Source organism: Narcine bancroftii, chromosome 12 (genome assembly GCF_036971445.1).
Source record: "Narcine bancroftii isolate sNarBan1 chromosome 12, sNarBan1.hap1, whole genome shotgun sequence".
NCBI classification, from domain to species: Eukaryota; Metazoa; Chordata; class Chondrichthyes; order Torpediniformes; family Narcinidae; genus Narcine; species Narcine bancroftii.
Window position 1 is genome coordinate 36100104 of NC_091480.1, and position 20437 is coordinate 36120540.

Genomic DNA, 20437 nt, shown 5'->3' on the forward strand with positions numbered 1-20437 from the left:
CAAAGGAAATAAAAGTCCACGCCACGGTGGATGACGGCCCTTCCCCTATATGGTTACATGCCCCAGTGGCTGCCACTGACGAGTGTATCCTGGATATTAATATGTTGGCCGGTACGGCCCTTAATACTAGCCAAGGGGGATTTGCATTTGGAATTCGGACTATTACAAAAAGACTAGTGGTGGGTCGCGCTAAGTGGGATCCTGTGATGGTGCCTCCCCTCCGAAACCAGTATGTATTCCACAATATCACCTCCCTCGGGGGCAGGAAGAGATTACTGCCACCATCGATGCTCTGCAAGAAGAAGGGGTAGTGAGGCCCGCAACATCGCCCTTTAACAGCCCTGTTTGGCCGGTCCAGAAGCCAGATGGCTCTTGGAGAATGACAGTTGACTATCGTTTTTTGAACAAACATGCCCCACCACTTGCTTCAGTAGTTCCGGACATTGTTACCCTATTGAAAACATTGCTACTGGGAACTCAGGAACATGGTATGCTATCATTGATCTCGCTAATGCCTTCTTCAATATTCTTATAGACAAGGTCTCACAGGATCAGTTCGCCTTTACCTGGAAGGGGCACCAGTATACCTTCACCCGCCTCCCTCAGGGCTATGTACACTCTCCCACTATTTGCCACAGCCTAATTTCCTGTGATTTGGAGACGGTGACAGTATCGCCTTCCCTCTCAATTCACCATTATATGATGATGTGATGATCCAAGGGGCCATGGAAGAGATGGTACAGGAGGGTATGGAGAGTGTCCAAAATACCCTGATGGAAAGAGGGTGGTCCATTAACCCCGCCAAGGTACAGGGCCCGTCCCAGACAGTTATCTTCCTTGCAATTCAGTGGCATGCTGGAGAACAGGTGGTTCGCGATAAAGTTCTCAATAAGATCGCAGTCTTGGGTACTCCTACTAACAAAAAAGAGACCCAGCATTTCCTGGGGTTATTGGGATACTGGCAATGCCATATTCCACACTTGGCATTGCTTTTACGTCTGCTATATAAGGTTACCCGAAAGAAAACAGACTTTGTATGGGGTGATGATCAGGAAAGGGTGTTCCAGTCCGCCAAGCAGGCTATTCTTCAGGCCCTGCCCATTGCTCCATGCATCCCAGATACCCCCTATGAACTACAGGTCTCCGTTACTGATGATGTGGCATCCTGGAGCCTCTGGCAGAAACAAGAGGGCCACCGAGTCCCGCTGGGATTCTGGTCACGTACCATGCCCGAGGCTGACACTCATTATTCTGCTTTTGAACAACAGTTACTAGCCTGTTACTGGCCCCTGCTGGAGACTGAAAGAATGACAGGTGATGCAGATGTTCAATTACAACCTGCACTTCCAATAATGAATTGGGTCCTGGCTAATGATGCTAATCTAAAGATCGGGTGGGCTCAGCAGTCTTCTATTGTTAAATGGAAGTGGTATATTCAGAGTCGTGCAACCAGAGGGCCTGAAGGGGTGGGCCACATACACGAACAGGTGGCTGATCTTCTGTCTCCTCATGAGGACGTTGAACCCACCTTGCCCCCTCCCCTACCCCCTTCACCAGTTCAGTGGGGTAAACCATATGATTCGCTCACTCCAGCAGAACAAGAGGATGCCTGGTTTACTGATGGTAGCAGCCGGTGGGTGCAAGGAAAGCAGAAGTGGAAGGCAATGGCTTACCATCCCAGGTCAGAAACTCACTTATTGGAGGAGGGGGATGGTGGCTCCAGCTAGTATGCTGAGTTGAAGGCAGTCACTTTACCACTAGACCCCATGATCACCCTCTTCGTTTGTTTACTGATTCCTGGGCTGTGGCTAATGGACTAGTGATATGGATGCCTGATTGGCAAAAGAACGACTGGCTGATACATGATCACCCAGTATGAGGCAAACAGTTGTGGCAGCTGTTGTGGGATGCTTCCCATCATCATGAGATAACCATATATCACGTTGATGCCCATACCAATGCAACGACGAACATGGCACAACATAATGCAGTAGCAGATCAGCTTGCCACTATCAGCCGCGCCGATACTGTCCCCCTGGCTCGATGGGCACATGAACAGAGTGGCCATTTGGGGGAGAAGGGATCAGCTATGTGGGCCCATACACATGCCTTACCCGTCCATCAGGACGATGTCCGCATGGTCGTGCGTATATGCCCAGCATGCCAGCTTGTGAAGTCCCGCACCATTCCTCCTGGTCCGTATGGCCAAATAAGATGGGGAGCTCGCTCAGCTGTGGTCTGGCCCTATGCCAGACTGTATGAGTAAACGTTATGTCCTAGTAATGGTTGAGACCTTTTCGGGCCTGGTTTTTGCTTTTCCCACCGAGACGGCTGACCAACCTAGCACTATCCAAGGACTAAACCATTTAATTTTTCGTTATGATGTACCAGAAGAAATTCAGTCTGATAATGGCTCACACTTCTCTGGGAAGGCAATCTGTGATTGGGCAACTGACAAGTATCTTATGGGTCCACCATATTCCTTATTACCCACAGGGTGCTGGGTTAGTTGAACGAATGAACGGCTTACTGAAGGAACAATTTCGTTTGTTAACACCACTGGGGACCCTGAAGGGGTGGTGCCATGTGCTGCAGCAGGCAGTTGACAATTTGAATCATCGCCCTTTAAAGGGAGGTACACCTTTTCACCGACTTCTTCACGCTTCTGAACTACAGCCTATTCCAGAGGAAAAACAGTCATTGCCCCCCATTCCCGAACTAGGGAATGCCGGACAAAAGGTATGGGTGGCACCAACAGGTAGTGGCCCTCCTGTAAAAGGGGAAATAGTGACACCTGCCCAGGGTAACACTCGGTGGGTAGCTATTGAGGGACAGGATGATTTAGTTTGTTTAAATACTGAACGCTTACGGCATTGTGAGAGACATATGTCAGGCTTCTCTGTTTTGTTCCAGATCCTCCATCTTGTGCTCCTGCTGATCTGGCTTAACAGCTGCTTTGGTGCCAGCAATTGGATTTGTAATGTCGAGGACGTTCCGAGGGAGTTGCCCATGGGGGACACGGCCCGATGCATTACACCAATGAGGTCCTCGGTCACCCGCCTCAAGTGTAGCTTATATAAATATGTTATTGCCGGTCACGGTTCCTTTATTCTGTTTGTGGATGGACCAACTGACCCCTACTTCTGTGAAGGTCATTTTGTCTTGTAATAACTCTGCACCACCTGTCGCTAAGTGGTGGGAGGATTTCGGTTCTGTGGAGGGTTGGTTGTCTAGTTCACCATCCAACATTCCTTCAGATTTGTCCGACAATTCCTTTCTCCATGTTTCCTATGCGTACGCTCACCGATTGAATATATCTGATTGTTGGATTTGTACCATAGGCCCTTTGCAGGCATTCCCATGATCCCCATTCCTTTCACCCGAAAGGTGGTTGCTGCCTGGAAATATTTTGATCCCTCTAAAAGCAGGGTTCACATTGATGTTAATAAGTCTGTGCCTGAGGAGGCCCAGTTCTTTAGTCTAAGTGAAATTTTGGGTATTTTTCAAGGATGGCATATTTCTACCCCACCTTATAATATCACACCCCCCTATTTTATTGTTTCTCAACATGTGAAGGGCTCTATCTGCTTTGGTAAGTTCCCCGATAGGCCTGCTAATGCACTAGGATACAGTGACTGTCTGGCATATTCCCCTTTTATTTCCAAGCACCCTATGAACGGGACCTATTGGGTTTGTGGGTCTCGTGCCTTTGCATGGTTACCCCTTACGTGGGGTGGTTGCTGCTATTTGGCATACACCGTCCCCTACCTGCATCATATTTCCCATTTACAGGATCATCCCTCGCTTATGCGTATGTCCCCTGTCCTTCGGCATAGATGTGCTCTCTCAGGTGCCAAGATTTTCTTTGGCGCCTTGATCCTAGGTTATGACGTTATTCGTATTTCCCAAGAGGTTCACAAATTATATGATCTGATGAGTTCTATTGCTTCCTTTGCCCTTTCGTCTGTCTTCATGTTCATATTTGTATATCAGTTTTTATCATCTCTCACAATCCTCACTTTTCTTTTAGATCAGTGTTACTGATCTCTTACAACTGGTACATTTGGGGGATTGGGCCACAATATTCTTCGTTGGCTGCTCACATTATTGTTTATTTTTGTGCTTATTATAGTTTTAGTTTCTCTTTTTCGCTCCTTCTGTACTCAAATGCTTGTTAGGTCTCGTAAGTGACAGGCTGCGACCAAGGGGTGGAATGTAATGGAGGATTTAGACCAGCTTATGCAAGAAGGGATGCAGTTGCATCAGAAAACATAATCTAAATTTCACTATGAGGCCCAGGATGCAGTTGAATATAGGAAGACATTATCTAAATTTAAACTTCCACTATGGGGCCCAGGGATGCATATGAATCAGTAGACATTATCCAACTTCCACCATGATGCAGTTGTCTTTTGTTGGTCGCAGACTGTCAGGAGACCTCGAAGATAATTAAATCATTTGTTCAAAGAGATAAGATCTGAAGTAAACAACTTTTGGGTAATGTAAGCCATGGTCCCACTGCTGAAGTTTGAGACTCTCCAAAAGGTGGCAACATCTCTCAGCAAGAAGAAAAACTTCAAGATTCCAAACTATCATCCCGATCCAGGGAGGTGGAGAAGCTGCTACCGGCGCCCAGACAATCTACTACAAGTGTGCAGTCATCGCCTCGCTTTGACAGTTGGGACCAGTCCAGGCATTCATAAGTATAATTGGGAAGGGCTTGCATGTTGTAGTGTGAATTCAGCTTTAAATTTAGTAATAAAGACTTATATAAACTGAACTGCTCTCGGTGTGTGTCTATTTTCTTTCGGTAGCTCGAATACTGTGACCAATCTAAAACGAACAAAGTGAGAGGTACAAGTTTACCCAAGACAGTCAATTTCCTGATGCCAAAAAACTGTTTAAGATCTCCCCTTTCCACACACAGTTGACCACTCTGATCCTCTTTACTGTCCTTTTATTCTTAATGTACTTACAGGAACCCTTTAGGATTACCTTCACATTATCTGCCAGAGAAACCTCATGCATCTTTTTGCCTTCCTGATTTCTTTCTGCTTTTTTTATACTCTTGTCCATGGGAAGAAGCTACTCCTCAGCCTGGTGGTCCTGTATCTCTTTCCCGACGGGAGCAGCTGAAAGATGCTGCGTGCAGGGTGGAAAGGGTCCTCGATGATTTTGCATGCCATGGATAGCACCACAGCACCACCTCCGATCAGCTCAGATCTAATAGGAAGAGGGGTCAAGAAAGTAATAGGGAAAATTTTATGGTTAGGGGTGCAGGCAGACTTAACTCCAGGATGGTAGATTTCCTTTCCGTTGCCAGGGGCATTATTACCATGGAGCGGCCGCAGAACACTCTGGAGGTGGAAGGTGAACAGTAGAGCTATCTGACCCAGAATGCATTGAAAAGAGATTCTTGAATCAATACTAAAAAGCCTTTTGGAAAAGGACAGATAGGGAATACAGGTATGCACCACTTAACGCTCATGATACGTTCTGTGAAATTGGGTGTTATGTAATGAGGACATTGTGCGAACACCTTATTACTCTATATACTTAGCAAAGCTACGTGGGATACTGAACTTATGCTAAATTAAACTTAAATTTTTTTCACTTTTTAATTTTTTTCTGTAAACACTTTCTTAGCCTCTATCACATACAATTTAGAAGGATCAAGATCAACCACATCACTGTTCTCAACTTGCTCACTGTGCCTCACTGGAAGAGTTTCAGGTGGAATAACCTCCACTGATGAACCGTCACTCTGTAATGCCCGAAGGACCTGGCTGAGCCTCTTCTTTGGGAGGTGTTGGCTTCTTCTGGAACATGTCCAGTGAATGCCTACATAATCTTTCAGATTTTAGCCTAAAATTAGTAAAGCAAGGAGGAAATGGCTACAGAGAAGTTCCAAAGGTGGATTTTTTTTATTCATAAAGGGCAAGAGAATAACTCAGAGGGTCAATGAGGCAGGCAATTAATGCAGCCTAAATGGATTGAACAATGTTTTGATAAACTCCCTCTGAGCAGATTTTGCTTAAAAAGTTGCAGCCCAAAGAGCGGCAAGATTGGATTCAAAACTGGATCAACAGCAGGAAGTGGATGATTGTCGAGTGAGAGTCCCCTGGGCTCAGTACTTGGTCCCCAGCATTTTAATAACGGTAATTAAAGATTTACATCTAAATGTTGTGTGAACGATCAAGATCTCATTGCAATTGACAATAATGTTTTTTAGACTGCAATGGTGGTAAAATTGCTGAAAAGAATGAACCTAATTACTGCCCGTGTGGTCGTTCACGCTGGGCGCTTTTTTAGACTGCAAGTACCTGAGTGCAACAGTCCTGGGGTTGGTCATGCAGTGGAGGTGGATGACATTCAACGAATTTTTCCCGTATGATTTACGATGCAGGCTTCCTCCGAAAAAGGATAAATCGTTGGGCAGGAATTGACCGAAAATTCATTTTTAGGCCGTCCCATGTCGCGGCAAAATTCCTCGATCGTGCCATGACAGGCCTGCAGTCTTAAAAACCCCTAATGAGAAGGAAATGTTTAGAGTTCAGGCTGAAACAATGATCTGCTCAGTTAGGTAGAAAAGTTTTAGATGAAATGTCAACCAGAGAAATGTCAGGAAATGAAATACAAATCACATCCTATACCAGAGGAACAAAGGGACCTCAGAAAGCACTTGCATTGATCCTTAAAGGTAGCAGGGACAGATGAATGATACTTAAAAATGAATGCAGGGTGCCTTCCTTTACCAACCAAGGTAATAGGCACAAGAGCAGGTTATGTTAGAATAGTTTCAACATTAGTCAGAAAATATCTTGAGTATTTCATACAATTCAGGGCATGTTTAGAATAATGAAATGACATGTAAACCATGTCCCTCTTATTTATTCAACTCTCTACATCGCTCCGCCACATATACATTCACAAATGATGCCATGCATTGCCCAGCAAAATTACTCTATCAGTGTGTGATCACTGTGAATTCACTTCATTAACCCTCAGATTCACCCAATTACTTTAATCTGGCTGCCAAATTACTTAGGAATTAACCAGGTGAGATGAAATATTATTTTAGATGATTAACCAAAGCAAATACTGTCACTTTTTTTTAAGAATTGAAAACCTGCCAGAATTATGGGAAGACGTGTTTATTGGTGGAATCACTGTTAGTCATGGTGCCACACGTCAATTTGTGAATGCCTCTTCCACGAGGTGCTGGCTGTCCACTCTACCCATGGCTCTAATAATCTTGTAGATCTCTATTAAGTCTCCCCTCATTCTTCTCTCCTCCAAAGAGAAAAGTTCCAGCTCTGCTAACCTTGCATCGAAGACTTAAATCACAAAATTCTGTAGACACCGTGGTTGAAGTAAAAATACAAGATGCGGGAGAAGTTCAGCAGGTCAAACAGTGTCCTTTATGTAGCAAAGAATTGCCTGCCCTGAAGGAGTTTGCCTTTGCTCTCCAAAGGGAGTTCTGTGGAATTCTCTCTCACTGCTCCCCATCTGTAATCCCTGCTGCTCTCAAGCACTGTGACCATGTACTTATCCTCCTTTTCTGAACAAAGGTCACTGCTTGACCTGCTGAACTTCTCCAGCATTTTTACTTACATCCCAATCCCAATCCAGGCAACATCCTGGTAAATCTCCTCTGCACCCTCTCCATAGCTTCCACATCCTTCCAGAACTGAACACAACACTCTAAAGCGCCTTTCACACTGCCGATTACATGTGAGTTGAACCAGGTAATTTACTGGGTCCGTACTCGGTAAGTACACAGTGGGAAACATCCCAACCTGGATAGCCAATTTAAATTCAACTGGGCTCTGAGCCTTGGTGGGGTCAAGTGTCAGAGCCCGGCTGAGTTAACTCACTATTCGCCTTCTGGCAGGGTGAGAGTACCACCTGCTCTTGCATTGTCACCACTGGAGGCGGGACCCTCCCCCTTAAAATGCCAAGCTGCCAATTAACCAGGTAAATCATGGTGCAATGGGAAAGGGCCCCAAGTGCCGCCTGCCCGGTAGGTTTAACCGCTTCTTATGAGCAGTTCGAAAGCCAAAGGTGAGTTTTTCCCCAATGACTGCGAATGGAGCCAGACCTGGATGCTCATCAAAGAGCCAAAAGCATTCAGCTCCAGTCCACTCATGTTCTCACTAAAGAGTGCTGAGTGCTGGTAAAAAGGAGCACAGAAGGGGCAGATACTGGGAGACTATTGGGAGAGCAGGACCAGAAGGTAACTAAGAAAGTCTGCAGACCCTGTGGTTAAAGTAAAAACGCAATGCTGGAGAAACTCTGCAAGCTCGAACAGTGTACTTTATATATAGCAAAGATAAAGAAACGTAGCCAACCTTTCGGGCTTTAATCCTTCATCAAGGTCGTACTGGATCGTCCAAATACTTGAAACCAGGCTCACAAAACACATTTTCTGTTCAGAGTCCAGTCTCCCATGGAGAGGATAGAGAAAACGCTTCAGCTCCTCGGACTTAGCACAAACATTAAGATGTTCCTTTCCCTAACGATTCATAAAAGAAGCAAGCACTCTAAAAGACACTGAACACTCTCAAATTCTCCAATGGGAGCACAAAGAAACAAAATGCAAATTGTAGAAAGTACACACCTAGCTGTCCAGAGAATGTACATCTGGCATAAAGCTCCTCAGTCATCCCAGGACCCAAAGAACTCCAATGGAAGGAAGCCATTGAGCTAAGGTGCAAAAATAAATGGGAAAGGCAGTGTATAAGTGCAATGATTCCAGCAAAGAAATGGACTGTACCATTTTTGTTTTGGTTGGGGATCATCATATTTGCACACTGGGGCTAGGAATATTCATCCCCTAAAAGCAGCCCACTGGTAATTCAGGAATGTCAGTAGGATTGTGTCTCCATTACCTGAAGAGACAAGAATGAAAAGATCACAGGCATTCACATGATAGAAGGAGCTGCAGTTCTGGTAGGGCTTGCAGAGCACTAATGCATGGGCAGGTCAATAATGTAGGTACAGAATGGAAAAAAAAGACACCAGAGAAAAATCTTTCCCTCTCTCCTACTCTCGTTCCCTCTCCCCCACTCTGGTTAACGTGGCGATTAGGGCAAAGCTATTACAGCACCAGCGACCCGGGTTTGAATTTGGTGCTGTAAGGAAGGAGTTTCTACATACTCCTTGTGGCCTGCATGGGTTTCCCTCGTGTGCTCTGGTTTCCTCCCACTCTCCAAACCATACAGGGTTGTAGGTTAATTGGGTGTAATGGGTTACAATGGCCAAAATTAGTTGTAAATAAAATGTTTAAAAAATTAAATTACTTCTCTCCCACTCTTGTTCCCTCTCTCCCACTCTCCTTCTGTCTCCAGTAGAAGGAATCCACGTTCATGATCTTTGGTTTCTGCTGAAGCGCTGATGGCGGAGGAGGTGGAAAGAAGTTTGTGAAAGAGGCAGATGCCTCCTGCTAAAAGTGAGAAAGGAAGAAGCACTGGTGTTCGTTCTGTGGTCAGTCACAGTGCACCGGGGATACTTGCACGTTCATGAATCGAGTTACTGACACATTTACTGGCCTTCCCTAATCACCCCTGAACTCAGAAGGCAATTTAGTGGCAACCACACAGTCGGACTCTCAGCACAATCTTGCCTATTCTTGTTCATTGTCACAATCTTACCGAAGGAGAGCGGAGAAATCTGATTGAAGATTAATGAAGAACAGAGAGAGTAGCAGACTGTAAATTAGGGAATAAACAAAATGACAGCAGTAATAACTTTCATGAGAACATATAGCCAACCAAGTCAGATCATTCAATCAGTGCTGAAAGGAAGTGGAGAAAAGCCTGTTGCTTTGACATGTATTTATCTGCATATTCCTAATCAAATATTAATGGGCTCCTGATGAAACAAGTAGTCAGTAGTAACTGCACTCCATTTATCGCAGAAAATGTATTGAGAAAGAATATTCCACACACACTCAGTACATGGGCAAGGGACAATGCAGAGTTCCAAAGGTCAAAAATTGAAAGTATATTTTACCTGGGAAGCTTAAGCTTATTATTTCACTACCAGTTGGAATAATTGAAAAGCTGGGATAATGTATTACTATTGGTGGAAAAAATGGATGCAAAAGGCTGCAAAATGTGAATAATCTAAATAAACAGCTGTCAGCTTGCAAGATGTTCATATTCAGATTATTCTGACCTAAAACACGTAGGGATTGATTAGAAGAGATAAAGAATGGTTCCGAGCAAAATGAACAGAGGAAATGATGTAGACCAGCAATTCACAAATTCTTTTGGCTATGGCCTCGATTAAGGCTCTGCTTAAAGTTTAAAGGCCTCCTTCCTTGAAGAGGAGTCAAGTTTAGCTGGTTTCTTCTGTTCTTCTTTCCTACCGACTACATAAAAAGCATATTTATTTTATGATTTCAGTCCCTGGGGCCCCTTAAATATCCTGTGGTCTGGGGAGGGGTGGGGTTGTGTAAATGGCCTCCATTGAGAATGGCTGATGTAGATTAATGATAAATGATATCAATATATCTTTACTTAGTTGTGCACACCTACCTCTTATTCTCTGCTAAACTAAACAAGACGTTAAACCAAGAACCATTCTGCCTCTCGACAGACATAAAAACTCCCATTACTCTATATCAGGGATGCAATTCCAATATCTTCGCTAATGTTCATCTCCCAACCAACATCACTTGAAATTACCTGGTCCTTATGATATAAGTTTTGTGGACTCTTGCTATGTCATTATTAGTTGAAACATCTACAACAGTGACCATTCATTGGGCGTAAAGGGTATTGTGACATGCAGGCATGATGGTCTCCCTTTGTTAATGCTGAGTCTGATAAGAAGGTACTCGTGTAACAATGCTGGAGGAGACACAAGGCGCTGTGAACATCTCACATTCCGCATTTAGCTGCTCATTTGTGAATTCAGAAATTGCTCTCTCATTTCCTGCTTATTAACAGTGATTGCTGTCTGCCCCACTATTATTCTTACCACAAAATCTAATCCAGCGTCTCTGAGTGAAGAAGTTCAAAAACTCCCTAGTAGGCCCTGTAGCTTGTTTTTCTTTGATTGTTAATGTCTGTCATTCAACAGTCAAGAAAAACAACTGAAGCAACAACCTTTGGACCTGTGCTGTCTCACAAGAAGGATTGGCTATCAGTTTTAAGCCTGAGTAATTGTTGTAGGAACTTTACTCCAGACATTTCAATGGCCACACACCCACTGAACAGACTCCTGCAAAATAACATAAAGGTGAATGTCAGCATAACTTTGAACAGCTGGATGCTTTAATAATAAGTGTATCTCTATTGAGACATGTTAATTTAATTTTTACTTCAAGTTTCTTGTCATTGGATTGTACAAGTATAACTGTCGAAACAGTGTTCTCCAGTCTTCGGAGTAAAACATACAGACACACAACCAGACATAACTCACATACAGACAAACATGTGCAGGACATGTATTTCATCTATACAAACAAATAAATATTGTTTTACGAATAAGCGTCTCAGATTTAATTTAATTTAGCACGGTAACAGCCGTGAGTTTGTGCCGGCTAAATACCCCAATTAGCATACAACCCCCATATGTTTGGGAATGTGGGAGGAAACTGGTGCAGCCAGAGGAAACCCACGCAGGCACGGAGAGAACATATAAACTCCCTAAAGACTGCGCTGGATTCGTACCCCAGTCCAGGTTGCTGATGCTATAAACAAGTTGCACTAACCGCTGCACTAACAGTGCCCGCCACTGATCCTAACAAACTGTTGAGATGAGTAATGATTCATCCTGGTATCCCAAGGAATCCCAACCACCAATCATCTCCTCCAAAGCCCGCACCTCATGCACCTTTTCTCCCACCCAGATTCAGGATGGGTTCTCCTTTTAAATCACGTCTTTCTTTTTGGATATCACGATGTTCAGTAAAAAGTTAAACACAACTCCAGTTTTATACCTTTAAAAAAAACCAAAGGATAATTGACTTGCTTTCGATTAAAATCCAACATATTTTGCAAACTGATCAATGCTTATTTAATTATTCATAATTTGGGGCATTTTGCACCCTCTTTTTCCCCAAATAATAATTGCTTTCGATATATCCCCAAGCATTAATCTTCAATGATGAGCTTAGTGTTGAAAATATCAAAATTAAATTTCAGTACCAATATAACAAAATTCAATCTCTATTTTACCTAGGTTTCAGCCATCTGGGAAGAGTTTCTGTTTAATTAAATTTCGATTGTGTTCAGTGATGCATAGATTGGAGTTACTAAGCTGGAAATTCTATCAAGAAATGTAATGTTTTTCTGTAATATGGGATGAAATTTACAGAATCTGATCAACTACACAAGTACAATCTGCTGTACAGAACATGATTGTATCCAGAGATACTGCTGGTGCATTGAAATGACATCAATCAGAACAGGACCTGCTGCTTCACTCAGAAGTCCTGTCTCTCCCAAAGGAGTGACATGAAGACTGGCAGAGTGCAGCTTCAGAAACAATGATGCGAGTTTCTTTGAGGCAAGCTCCTGTTTCCTTTCACCTTCCTGGCACCAGTCACAGGCACTCCTGCTCTAGTTACCCGGTAACCACGGTTGCTGTCACGGAAACCACTGGAGCAGTAAGGTGCTCGTGCTCATCCGTGTCAAATGCCCTTCCCTGAGATTCCGACTGCTAGTCCACTGACACTCTCAGTTACATCCCCTCCCATCCTGTTTCTTATCTGCACTCCATTCCAGTCTACCACCTCTGCTCTGAGAATGTTATCTTCCACACCAGTTCTGCTCCTTAGTCTCCTTTTTGTCCAGAGTGACCTTTCCTCCACTATCACTGGCAGCCCTCAGAATCTCCATCAGCTCCATTTCAAACACTTTATCTCCCGCTCAAAACCAGGCCTCCTTATTGAATGTATATTCCTGTCATTTCCCACCTCTGTAATATAATGCCACCACTATCTTCCGTAGACCAACAAGTTCTCACAGTTACCTCGACTACACCTCTTCACGCCCTATCCCCTGTAAGGATCCTATTTTTTCTCTTTTAATTCCTCCATCTCAGTTGCATTTGGTCCCAGGAGGAGGTCTTCCATTCCAGAACATTCGAGATGTCTTTCTTCTTCAAAAGAAAATGTGGATTCCTCTCTACTGCCATTAACTCAGTACCACTCACATCTCTTCTACTTCCCACACACCTGCCCCAGCTCCCTCTGCCTCAAGACGCAATAAGGACAGGATTCCCCTTGTCCTCACCTCCCATCACACCAGTCCCTGCATCCAACATATCATTGTCCATAATTTTCAGATGCCACCACCGGACACAGCTTCCCCTTTCTGCTTTGTGCAGGTTCTGCTCTCTACATGACCCTTGTCCACTAATCCCCTCCCACAAGAAATTCCATGCTTCCGCCCACACCTCCTCCCTCACCACCATTTGGGGACCAAAACACTCCTTCTAAGTGAAGCAATACTTCACATGCATATCTGCAGGAGACATTTGCTGCTTCCAGTACTCCTGATGTGGCCTCCTCTACATCAGCTAGACTGGACACTGTCTGGGAGATCATTGAGCACCTTCGCTCTGTCCCCTGCGACAGCTAAGGCCTCCCAGTGGCCAACTATTTCAATTACATACCCCCCCATTCTGACACCGATTATGTCCGTTAATGGCCTATCCATGATCAAATCAAGGCTACCTGCAAATTGGAGGGCCAACACCTCATTCCATCCGGGCACTCTCCAATCAGCCAGCATTAACCTCAAATTTCAATTAAACCCTCCCCTCAGAACTCTTAACTATCCCTCACCCCTCAGAAAGCTACCCTCTCCCCAATCACCACAGCTTTATTTTCTATTCTACCCTCCCACCTGTATCCAAATTTGACCCTCTTACCTGTTAGCATGCACTGCTCCCCCTGCCCCCTTTTCCCTCGTCTCCTCCACCACCTTTCATTCAGACTCCTGATTGTTTTATTTTGCTTACCCCTGATGAAGAGCCCAGGCCTGAAATGCTGGTTGTCCTTTGCTTCCTGTGGATGGGGCGTGGCCTCCTGTTTCTCCAGCCCGATTGTGCTTTGCTCTAGGCCCTTGTTCCTCTTCTTTCAGCAAAACAAAGCAATCTTTCTCCATAAATTTGCTCTTCCATCTCCTCCCTGATCACCGCACCTTCCCATGCAACTCCAGCAAAGGCAAGAATTGCTATTTTTCCCCTTTTCCATCTCTCGTGCACCAAGATGTATCCCAGTGGAGGCACCAGTTCACTTCCATCTCTCCCAATACAGTGCTCCTTGTTCGATACCTGTGATATACTCTCCCCTACGTTGGGAAACCAAATGTAGATTGGGTGTCAGCTGTAGAAAACCCCTCCATTCAGTCCACAAGTCGACTCTGAATTTCTAGTTGCTTATCATCACCCAGCTCCCCCTCTAACATCTCTGTCTTGGCTCTCTGCACTGTATGAAAGGAGCTCAATGTACGTTCCAGGAGCAATGCCTTATCGACTCAGCACTGAATTCAACACTTTCGGATTATCAGCCATATTAGGCCTGTATAACACTTCCTATCTCCTCTTTTTCTATATCATTAAACATATTTATAAATATACCAATCCCCAGCACTTTCCCCACATCTCTTTCTTTATTGAATGGACTAAACGCTCCTTCAGTCAGCAGTACCACCAGATGTGTTTTGCACACCTCCCCCCCCCTCCCTCGTCACCCTGTTGGTTCCCTCTGTCCTCCCCTTTCTCTGAAATCTGGTTTATTTTTAAACTTTTCCTGTTGTCGAATCATCGGGACATTAACTTTTCACAGAAGCTGCCTGGCTGATGAATATTTCCAACACTCTCCATTTCTTTCTTACAAATTTTGATGTCATTTGCCAAGTTTGGAATGATCCCTGCCACAAATACCCAGAACTGCACATTCCCCACACTCCCTGCATTATCTGGGCGGCCAACATTTACATTTGTTTTCTAAACTCCATGGCAGTGGAGTGATCAGCTCCATAAATTGGTGGTCCAAGAGATTATTGATTTCTAATGCAACAAGGTCCTGCTCAGCTGTGTGATAAATAATTGGTTTAAGTGTGGAGATTCCCCAACTGAAATAATTGAAAAATGCTGGGGTGCATTGTTAGTTAAAGATTACATTTAGTTTGCAGGATTTGAGTAAATTACAGAAGTATATGGTTCAGAATTTACATCCTGATCTAGTCAGGGCAAAAATATGTATGCATTAATGATGACCTTTCATTGAAGCTAACATTGAAGAGAATGCTAATGGCACCAACTATAGCAAATCAATTTGGCTGTGACCCCCCCCCTCCCCCGCAAAAATAAAATCTTGGGCAAAGGCAGCATGGTTGTCGAGGCAGATAGCACGACACTTTTACAGCACCAGCGATCAGGACCAGACTCGAGTTTGTACGTTCTTCCCGTGTCTGCATGTGTTTTCTCTGGGGGGGGGGGCACTCCGGTTTTGTCCCACCCTCCAAAAACGAATGGGAGTGTAGGTTAACGGGGTGTAAATAGGGTGGCACGGTCTCGAAAGGCTGAATTGCCCTGTTACAGGGCTGTATGTGAAAAAAAAATTAACATTAAAAAAAATATCGACGCTTGTTGATTTTGCCAAAATGAAGATAAGTATAATTTATTTATTTTGATTTTAAAAAAAACAAATTGCTGGTGGAATTGAGCAGCTCAACCAACCTCTGTGGAAGGAAATAAATTGCTGAGGTTTCAGGTCAAGATCCTGCATTGGGAACAGTGCAGGATACCTACTTATTCTGATACCTCTAAATGGGTTCCCACACCACCAAATGGTTCAATGTCTGTGATGATGTAATGGGGGAGGGCATATTATACTGACTGCTTGGTATTGGTTATAGGTGTAGCAATGCTCCACCCTACTGGTATAACAGATGGAGATGCTTTCCCATTGGCCAGTTTAGTGGTGGTTATCTTTCTTCTTTGGCTTGGCTTCGCGGACGAAGATTTATGGAGGGGGTAAAAAGTCCACGTCAGCTGCAGGCTCGTTTGTGGCTGACAAGTCCGATGCGGGACAGGCAGACACGATTGCAGTGGTTGCAAGGGAAAATTGGTTGGTTGGGGTTGGGTGTTGGGTTTTTCCTCCTTTGTCTTTTGTCAGTGAGGTGGGCTCTGCGGTCTTCTTCAAAGGAGGTTGCTGCCCGCCAAAATGTGAGGCGCCAAGATGCACGGTTTGAGGCGTTATCAGCCCACTGGCGGTGGTCAATGTGGCAGGCACCAAGAGATTTCTTTAGGCAGTCCTTGTACCTTTTCTTTGGTGCACCTCTGTCACGGTGGCCAGTGGAGAGCTCGCCATATAACACGATCTTGGGAAGGCGATGGTCCTCCATTCTGGAGACGTGACCCATCCAGCGCAGCTGGATCTTCAGCAGCGTGGACTCGATGCTGTCGACCTCTGCCATCTCGAGTACTTCGACGTTAGGGGTGTAAGCGCTCCAATGGATGTTGAGGATGGAGCGGAGACAACGCTGGTTGAAGCGTTCTAGGAGCCGTAGGTGATGCCGGTAGAGGACCCATGATTCGGAGCCGAACAGGAGTGTGGGTATGACAACAGCTCTGTATACGCTTATCTTTGTGAGGTTTTTCAGTTGGTTGTTTTTCCAGACTCTTTTGTGTAGTCTTCCAAAGGCGCTATTTGCCTTGGCGAGTCTGTTGTCTATCTCATTGTCGATCCTTGCATCTGATGAAATGGTGCAGCCGAGATAGGTAAACTGGTTGACCGTTTTGAGTTTTGTGTGCCCGATGGAGATGTGGGGGGGCTGGTAGTCATGGTGGGGAGCTGGCTGATGGAGGACCTCAGTTTTCTTCAGGCTGACTTCCAGGCCAAACATTTTGGCAGTTTCCGCAAAGCAGGACGTCAAGCGCTGAAGAGCTGGCTCTGAATGGGCAACTAAAGCGGCATCATCTGCAAAGAGTAGTTCACGGACAAGTTTCTCTTGTGTCTTGGTGTGAGCTTGCAGGCGCCTCAGATTGAAGAGACTGCCATCCGTGCGGTACCGAATGTAAACAGCGTCTTCATTGTTGGGGTCTTTCATGGCTTGGTTCAGCATCATGCTGAAGAAGATTGAAAAGAGGGTTGGTGCGAGAACACAGCCTTGCTTCACGCCATTGTTAATGGAGAAGGGTTCAGAGAGCTCATTGCTGTATCTGACCCGACCTTGTTGGTTTTCGTGCAGTTGGATAATCATGTTGAGGAACTTTGGGGGACATCCGATGCGCTCTAGTATTTGCCAAAGCCCTTTCCTGCTCACAGTGTCGAAGGCTTTGGTGAGGTCAACAAAGGCGATGTAGAGTCCTTTGTTTTGTTCTCTGCACTTTTCTTGGAGCTGTCTGAGGGCAAAGACCATGTCAGTGGTTCCTCTGTTTGCGCGAAAGCCGCACTGTGATTCTGGGAGAATATTCTCGGCGACACTAGGTATTATTCTATTTAGTAGAATAACATTAACAATGGCGTGAAGCAAGGCTGTGTTCTCGCACCAACCCTCTTTTCAATCTTCTTCAGCATGATGCTGAACCAAGCCATGAAAGACCCCAACAATGAAGACGCTGTTTACATCCGGTACCGCACGGATGGCAGTCTCTTCAATCTGAGGCGCCTGCAAGCTCACACCAAGACACAAGAGAAACTTGTCCGTGAACTACTCTTTGCAGATGATGCCGCTTTAGTTGCCCATTCAGAGCCAGCTCTTCAGCGCTTGACGTCCTGCTTTGCGGAAACTGCCAAAATGTTTGGCCTGGAAGTCAGCCTGAAGAAAACTGAGGTCCTCCATCAGCCAGCTCCCCACCATGACTACCAGCCCCCCCACATCTCCATCGGGCACACAAAACTCAAAACGGTCAACCAGTTTACCTATCTCGGCTGCACCATTTCATCAGATGCAAGGATCGACAATGAGATAGACAACAGACTCGCCAAGGCAAATAGCGCCTTTGGAAGACTACACAAAAGAGTCTGGAAAAACAACCAACTGAAAAACCTCACAAAGATAAGCGTATACAGAGCCGTTGTCATACCCACACTCCTGTTCGGCTCCGAATCATGGGTCCTCTACCGGCACCACCTACGGCTCCTAGAACGCTTCCACCAGCGTTGTCTCCGCTCCATCCTCAACATCCATTGGAGCGCTCACACCCCTAACGTCGAGGTACTCGAGATGGCAGAGGTCGACAGCATCGAGTCCACGCTGCTGAAGATCCAGCTGCGCTGGATGGGTCACGTCTCCAGAATGGAGGACCATCGCCTTCCCAAGATCGTATTATATGGCGAGCTCTCCACTGGCCACCGTGACAGAGGTGCACCAAAGAAAAGGTACAAGGACTGCCTAAAGAAATCTCTTGGTGCCTGCCACATTGACCACCGCCAGTGGGCTGATAACGCCTCAAACCGTGCATCTTGGCGCCTCACAGTTTGGCGGGCAGCAGCCTCCTTTGAAGAAGACCGCAGAGCCCACCTCACTGACAAAAGGCAAAGGAGGAAAAACCCAACACCCAACCCCAACCAACCAATTTTCCCTTGCAACCGCTGCAATCGTGTCTGCCTGTCCCGCATCGGACTGGTCAGCCACAAACGAGCCTGCAGCTGACGTGGACTTTTTACCCCCTCCATAAATCTTCGTCCGCGAAGCCAAGCCAAAGAAGAAGAGAATCCTAGCGAAGATTTTGCCTGCAATGGAGAGCAACGTGATTCCCCTGTAGTTTGAGCAGTCTGATTTCTCGCCTTTGTTTTTGTACAGGGTGATGATGGTGGCATCACGAAGATCCTGAGGCAGTTTACCTTGGTCCCAACAAAGCTTGAAAAACTCATGCAGTTTGGCATGCAGAGTTTTGCCACCAGCCTTCCAGACTTCTGGGGTGGTGGACTAGCCTCGCCAAACGAACACAGCTCAGCGCGGACATTGGCAACTTCAGGGGTTTCTACGAGGCTCTAAAGGCTGTGTATGGCCCCTCACCCCAAGTCCAAAGCCCGCTGCGCAGCTCAGACGGCAAAGTCCTCCTCAGCGACAAGATCTCCATCCTCAACCGATGGTCAGAACACTTCCAATCTCTTTTCAGTGCCAACCGCTCAGTCCAAGATTCCGCCCTGCTCCAGCTCCCTCAACAGCCAATAAGGCTAGAGCTGGATGAGGTTCCCACCCTGGATGAGACATATAAGGCAATGGTGGTTATAGTTTGTTAATAAAAGCCCAGTATTAGTATAACATGTCTGGTCCATGTCTATGGCATATCAATGCTCCAACTGTTAAAAAGGCTTATGGTATGCTGGCCCTTAGTTGTCATGAGGTAATATTGTAGTTCTCTAGTTAGATCACACTTGATTCAGTTCTGGTCGTCTCATTACAGGAAGGATGTGGAAGCTTTGGAGAGGGTGCAGAGGTAATTACCAGGATGCTGTCTGGACTGGACAACTTGTTTTACGAGGCAAGGTTAGCAGAGCTAGGGATTTTCTCTTTGGAGCAAAGAAGTATGAGAGGTTTTTAAATGGAGTCTACAAGATTATGAGAGGAATAAACAGGGTGGACAGCCAGCAATAATTTTCCCAGGGAGACCATAGCGAATACCAAATGTCAACTGTTTAAGGTGGGGGCTGAAAAGTTCAGGGGAGACATCAGGGAAGGTTTTTTTTTGGTTTTTTTTACACAGAGAGTAGTGGGTGCCTGGAATGCATTGCCAGTGAAACTGATGGAGGCTGATACAATAGGGCCTTTTAAAAGGCTCTTAGACAGGCACATAGATGCAAGAAAAATAGAGGATGTGAGGTAGGGACGGTTCAGATTGTTGAGTAGGCTTAAAAATAAAGGTTGGCACAACGCTGTGCTGTAATCAACGTTCAAACATATGTAAAATGACATTGTATGTTCTAACTATTGTAGGCATGGCTGCAAAATTGAGAATTGTTTCTTACTGAGTTAAGACTTGAAAATACATGACTGCCAATTGTTCAGCTTTTTTCAGTTTGTAATCAAGTATTCTCATAAACTCGCACTCTCCAAATATAAGCTTTATGCTTTCAGCAATGGAAAATAAAATTTAGCTTGGGCTATCCAACTGACATATTCTGATTTTGCAAAGGGTTTACAGTTGAATAGGAGTTCACAAACATGGGGTCAAAAAGCCAAGTTCCAGAAAAAGATCTCAAGCCTCATGATGCCCCTTGATTCCGACACCCATAATTAAAGAGGGAAATTGTAAAATATCTACAGGAAATTGAAAACCATACAAAAGCAGGTGTTGCAAGATCCTGAAACCATGTATTGGAAATTATTTTGAGTGACACTAAGCTTTACGACATTTGCTATTGATGTGAAGTAAGTACATAATTATTTTATATCTGTTTTAGAAACCAAATCTAACCAAGACCTTAAAGCAGAAATACAAACTGGCAAGAAATATAACATGA

At 45.0% G+C, this 20437-nt stretch overlaps 1 long non-coding RNA gene across 1 annotated transcript; it reads right to left on the reverse strand.

Moving 5' to 3' along the window:
• Positions 1-8357: 8357 nt before the first annotated feature.
• LOC138747044 (uncharacterized) lies at positions 8358-10747 on the reverse strand. The gene is made up of 3 exons (XR_011347278.1): positions 10692-10747; positions 8621-8706; positions 8358-8515 (listed from the first exon to the last, which is right to left on the reverse strand). It is a non-coding gene; the product is annotated as an uncharacterized lncRNA (long non-coding RNA).
• Between the last annotated feature and the right edge of the window lie 9690 nt (positions 10748-20437).